At 43.7% G+C, this 6,552-nt stretch overlaps 1 non-coding gene across 1 annotated transcript; it reads right to left on the bottom strand.

Moving 5' to 3' along the window:
- Positions 1 to 470: 470 nt before the first annotated feature.
- On the bottom strand, positions 471 to 538 carry LOC148011512 (small nucleolar RNA SNORD36). Its single transcript, XR_015689420.1, has one exon. It is a non-coding gene; the product is annotated as a small nucleolar RNA SNORD36 (small nucleolar RNA).
- Positions 539 to 6,552: the final 6,014 nt, after the last annotated feature.

A 6,552-nucleotide genomic window follows, 5' to 3' on the forward strand; every position in this document is an offset into this window, starting at 1 on the left:
GAACAGTACCAAAACAGCTACAATACAGAATAGAACAGAACAGAGACAGAAGCTCTATAGAAGACCTACAGAAGGTCATCAAAACCACATAACTCATACTCAAACCATTCCAAAATCTCACAAACCATTCAATAAGCTTTCTTAAGATCTCAATCAATACTCCATCCCTCCTTACAGAAGACAATCAGAACAAAACAGACCAAAACAGGACAAAACAGAAGGTATAGAGAACCTATCATAACATCACAGAACCACATATCTCCACTGATAAACATCATAAACTTCCAAAACACAATCAATATCATCCAAAACACTCTCAAACCACTTTTAAACCAATCAATCATCTCATAAAATCAACCATTCAGCTCTCAAAAACAACAAAAATCAGCGAAAAAACAAGTCATTTCAACACTCAACATATCCCCACACTTAATAAGGAAGCGTCCTCGTGAACCAGGAAAAAGGGAATACAAGTTCAGGAAAAAGCTCAACTTTGATCTTCAATATCTCTTCAAAAACAATCCATCCATCACGACCCCAACTTATAACCTGTATCTGATATAAAAATACAAAGAAAGAAAAACCCGTTTTATAGGAACACTTCTTATCAAACTAAAAATCACAACAAATTTGTAAAGGATATAAGAGTTTTTTTCTTCTTCATCAGCATCAGCGTCAACTCTCCATCCACGACCCCATCACCACAATTCTCCAAAATGTAGCTCGCACACGAAATCCAATCCAATAGGAAACCACCACGTTCGTATTACATAAATGAACTCACAACACAAACACTAATACAACACAACCATTTGAAAGACTCCTTCAAAAAAAGAGATTTTCATTAAAAAGCTTCCACCATACATTGGAAATGTATCAATGAAGATGATCCCTCTTGAAAAATTGATGTTGTCGGAAACGATCCATAGACAAGGATTCATCTACAAAGGTTTTGGGAGGATTTTGAAAAAGTTGAAGACAGCACATCCTTTCCAACAAGACCAGGTATCTGCTAGGCAAACAAAGGGCATGAAAATACAATATATCCAGCTGCTGGGAATCAATGCTCACATTGACATTCATGCACAACTTTGGAATAGGCTTGGAATCATTATGAGAGTGCCTATGCATATACGCCAGGTACCAAGCAAAGTGAGCAGTTAATCTCACTGAAGGATCTGCAGACTGTGAATACTGCTGAGCAAAATGAACATAGTTCTAATAAGCTTGACTGGAAGCTGTCCATTCTCCTGGAATTACTGGCCAATTAATCTAAGGTCATGTAAGGGAATCATGCGAATTCCATCCCCTTCTTCTGGAAATCTGATTATCAAACCCGTCACAATCACTAACCAACTGAGGTGGTTGAGATATAGAAGTGTGAGGAGAGGGTAGTGGAATAAGGAAAAGTGGATGAAGTGAGGGATAGGCAAAATCATAAAAGGAAGAAAAGGTTAAAGAAGGAGTGGCAGAAATTTGGAGGGAATCACTAAGGAAGGGTGTTAACTGATAAATAGGAAATGTAGAGGGTACATGAATGGATGGAGAAGGACAGGGTGGAGAAGGGGAAAATACCCTATCCTCAATAAAGGAACAGTATGTAAAAATGGAAATTTGAGGGAAAGATGAAGGTTGGAAAAGAAGGGGTAAAATAGTGGTGGAATTAGATTGACAAAGGGAAAGATATAGATCATATCGGTGAGCCATTTGTTGGTAAGATAGGAGGGTAGGAACAAAAGGTCCTAAGAGAGATCGTCTATGATAGGCATCAAAGAAGGTAGAATCAAACAGATTATGTTTTGAAAGATAGGCTAAGAGATCCACCCTCAGTTGATTAGTACTCCGGGCATAAGTAGGAGCTGTGTTTTGTCTTTGATTCAGGACCACAGAATCAATCATGGGATGCTAGGAATTATCATGACAATCAGTCACTTTGGAGGAGTAACCCTGGAACATGTCAGCTATGCACAACTCCAAATGGTTGATATACAAAACAGCTTGTAGAACCACATCCCCCACATACCATGCCATATCCACCTCATCTGGAATTAACAAGTCTCCTCGTAGATACATGTATGACAACAACATGGTATCTGGCGTGACAGAATCTTCAAACACCATCCTTACTACCTCTGTCAGCAACTCAGCAGACCAAGCTCCACTCCATCTATCCTGTGAAAGAGGTAAATCCATCGTGGAAAGCTTCATGTAGAAGACCAACTTCTGTAAGTGGTAGTGGACAAAGAAAGAATGGTCTGGTGGAACATATTCCTGAAACTGCTCAAATGTAGACCATAACAAGTCCATTCTGGATTGCAATCTTTCCACTTTATCTTGGAATAGAGGACACAAAGTAGCCTGTCTTTGAAGAGCAGCCAAGTCCTGCTGTGAAAGAGAAGGAATCAAGGGAACATTAGGGCTTGGAGGAACAGAGCGTGACTTTGCAGTTGATCTTGCAACTGCTTAATTTGGGAGGCTTGGGATGCCACTGTGTCATTAGCAGTCTGTAAAGCTGAAAGTTTATCATCTAAGAGAGTTTGGAACTCCTGCGCTTCTCTGGATATCCTCTCCTTCTCCTCTGAAAGGCTAGTAACCTGTGATTGAGCCTCTAGTAACTGGAGCTTCAAAGAAGAGATCACATCGCTTTGGGTGGCAACCAGTTGGGTTTGGTGTTCCATTTGTTTAAACAAATCTGCTAGGGTATCCTTAGCAGAAGCTAACTCGGATGTTGCCTGATGCAACTGTCCTTAGACTGCATGAGCTCTTCATAAAAGGACACATACAGCTGTTGAACACAGGCTGTCACTGACAATTCAATGGAACTCTGAATGTCTTTACAGAGGAAGGGAATTGCATCCCCCAAGACTAGACTGTTCAGGGAGGGAACTGATATGTCCAATGATCCTTCGTGATGTGCTCTGAACAGGTTATTACAAGTGAGATACCCAAGGAGTTCACTTCAGAGGTAGCAGGAATGGGCACTGAAGGAAGTACTGAAGGAGCTTTATCCGCTACCCACTTCGAGCGTTTGCGTTGTATGACCAAGGGAGGCAGAGAATCATCATCCTCTATGTCAATAGGTTCTGACTCATCTGAAGATGGAGGAGGAGGTATTGGATCTGATGGAGGAGGTGGAGGCACAGTCTTCTGTAAACCTGAATAGGTCAAGAAGGCAGACAAATATGATCCATATGTGACATTGGTAACATTACCCCTGGTGACTTTGACGAAATGTTGATCCATTTTAGTAAGGAGGTAAGTGCTCCAATCAATAGCAACTCCTTTCAACACCATCCTGGAAGCTGTGAAAAGCTCTTTGGACAAATACTGGGATGGTGTTTTGGCAGGCATAAACCTGTCCTGGAGAAACTAATAGACCATCTTCCATATGGGATCAGTGATCATGGAAAAGGAAACTCTTGAAGAGTTAATCACCTTCTTAACATCCAGCATTTCCCGTGTCTGCTTTTGCAACAGCTTCAGAATCTCTTCATTAGAGAAAAGCTGACGAGTGGTAACAAAAGGTTCACCTTTGGAGGGAAGAGACAGAGCCTTCCCTAAGCCTCGAGGTGTCAAAGTCATAGAAATTCCCTGGATGAGGCCTGTCTTCTTGCTATAGGAGGTCAGAAACTCATCACATAATGACGGATCTTCGGGAAGCAATGGAAAAGAAGTAGCCACAAAAGCAGCAAGTCCCGCCTTTGTGAGAGGCTCAAAAGTAAGTAGGGAAGAGTAATCCCTACTAACTAATGGAACGTACTGGATAGGGGGAGGAGCGTGAGAAGGCGCCATTCAGATGGTTACACACACACCACAAACATAGACAATCAATCAAGAGAATGCCTGCAAAGCAATAGACAAAAAACCAAGGATAAGAGAACAACGAAAACAATAAAACATGACTCGACCAACTAACCCCAAGCAAACCATAGTCTAGAAAAAATTCGACATGACCTCTAGACATATGCGACCGAAAGCTTCATGCTATGCATCAGACAAACACCCAGAACCCTGTATTAGGCAATAAAGGAAAAAACTACACACCGGACCCTTAATTGTATCAAAGACAGTAAACCAAATCATCACCACATTCGACACATATCAAGACTACATCGTTGATAAACCAGTGTTTGACCATGGAAATAACTCTAATGACTGCGCATACCCATCCCACGAAACCGAGTTCGTTAAAAAGGGGAATTAAGTGCAGTGAGGGGGAATTAATTTAACGAAGGGTTTATTTTAATAAATTATTAAGAATAGATGAATTTTTATTAAGTGATAAACCTTAGCAAGAAAACGACGGTTCTTTCTTATAAATTAAATTACCCATTATTAGGTGAAAACGGTGCTTTAATTCGAATCCCTGACTGCGACACCTAGACTGGGTCTCTAAATGCAAGTTCATTGATTACAAATTAAAGTGATGTGGAGCGCTTTTTTGCCAGCGCGTGCTCTTGTGACAGTTGGTTCATTTTAATTAAAAATTAAAGTGCCTCTGTAGCGCACGCAGCGCGTGCTAAGTGAACGGTGAGTTTATTTTAATTAAAAAATATGTGTGTTTAACGCAAATGCGCGTGCCATGGTGGGATTTAGGTTTCATGTATGTTAAGTATTGGTTAGGTTGTTTGTTTGTTTTTTTTTTTTCTGTGGTTGTTTTTTATTTTGTATATTAACCGTGGGGTTTGGGGTAGCTGAAAAAATAACAAATAAAAAGAAAAATGCCTGGTAGTGGGTGTATGGAAATGCAAAGAATGCGCTCTCCTCAATCCAAAAATATCTGGATTTTTTTCTAGACGTTTAGTGGGTGTGTGGATGAAAAATGTTTTTTTAAATTTAAATTTTTAATTTTCAAGGAAGTTAGGTGTGAAAGGAAATATTGTGACAGTTGAGAAAAATATGCCAAAGATAAATAAAAATATTAAAGAAAATTTTAGAAATTTTCAAAAATTAATTTGGAATTTTAAAGCATTTTTTATGAATTTTTATCAAAAAAATTTGGTATTTTGAAAGATTTTGGAATTTTAAAATGGGCAGAAATATGTATTGTTTTGTTTTTTTTGGAAATATACAGGTTTGAAAAAAATAAATATGGCCATGGGTTGCAAAAATAAAAGGAAATTTTCCTAGATTTTTCTAGAATTTTTGCAGAATTTTAAAGTGGTTTATTAATGATTTATTTGTATTTTTCAATGTTTTTGTTTGTTGTGTTTGTTTTTTCTGTTTTTTTTTAAATTGTAAAAGGATTTGCGGGTGTGTGAATTAAAAAACTGGAAAAATACCCAGCAAGAGGCTGCGTGGCAGCTGCGTGTCCGCTACCAACGAACAAAGGTCCGCACCCGCGTACGAACAACCGCACAATCAACCACAAGCGCGTACACACCCGCACGCGTGTCGACGGACAGAAAAGGGTAGCTGCGTGGGAACACAGGTTCGAGAAGGGATACGGCAGAGGTGGGTGTGTGCAAAAAGGGGGAGAAAAGAGGGCCTAGTTAATGGTGGGGGGTGTGCGTGGGTATAGGGTGTGAAGGGGGGCTAATGGGAAGTAAGGTAGGTAGTGGATGCGGTGGGCAGGAACATGGATTAGTGTAGGAGGTGGGGTTGTGGTGGGAACAGGGAATAGTGGGGGTAGGGTATGGGGGTGGTGGGAATGGGGGTTTAGGGGAAGGTTGTAGGGTGGAATGGGTGGGTGGGAATGGGGTTTAGGGGGGGGTTGTAGGGTGGAATGGGTGGGTGGAAATAGGGGTTTAGGGGGGGTTGTAGGGTGGAATGGGTGGGTGGGAATGGGGTTTTAGGGGGGGGTTGTAGGGTGGAATGGGTGGGTGGAAATGGGGGTTTAGGGGGGGGGGGGGGGGGTTGTAGGGTGGAATGGGTGGGTGGGAATGGGGGTTTAGGGGGGGGGGGGGGGGTTAGTGGGACGGTTAATGGGGGTTGTTTTGAATGGCAGGAAAGGCGGGAGGCTGGAGCTGACGTGGCCTTAGTGTGCCAGGGCCGCATGGAAAGACGGGCAGGGGCCACGTGGAGGCGGCGAGCCAGGGCGACGAGGGGGCGGTCGGAAGGTGACGGGCTAGGGGCGACGTGGGCGGTGAACGCAAGGCGACGAGGGGGCGGCCGGAAGGCGACTAGCGAGGGAGCTGAGGGCGACGTGGGCGGGCGAAGGTGACCCGGCGCGGGTCTGCAACAGGCCGCCACAGGCCACAAGGCGGCCTGTTCTGCGAGACAGGGAGGCGGCCGGAAGGCGAGTGGCGAGGGAGTTGAAGCAGGGCGAGGAGCAGGTGTCTGTGGTGGGCAGGCAGCCGGCGGCTGGAGGCGCAGGCGTCCAGCACGGACGGTCCAGAGGTGGAGCCACGGGGAATTGGTGTTGGGGGCGGAGTCGGTGGAGAAGCCCTCGACGAAGACCCAATTGCCCTAGACGACGACGGCCATTGTGGCCGGGAAGAAGATGTCGGAGCAGGAGACGTGGCCCTCCAGGAGGCGCTTCAGGTGGTGCATGGCCGGGGGCCCGTACTAGGGTTCTCGAGAGAAAGCGTGGGAGGAGAGGAGGAGGGGAGG

Source organism: Lygodium microphyllum, chromosome 28 (genome assembly GCF_053477565.2).
Source record: "Lygodium microphyllum isolate KBCC chromosome 28, Lygodium_microphyllum_v1.1.10, whole genome shotgun sequence".
NCBI lineage: Eukaryota > Viridiplantae > Streptophyta > Polypodiopsida > Schizaeales > Lygodiaceae > Lygodium > Lygodium microphyllum.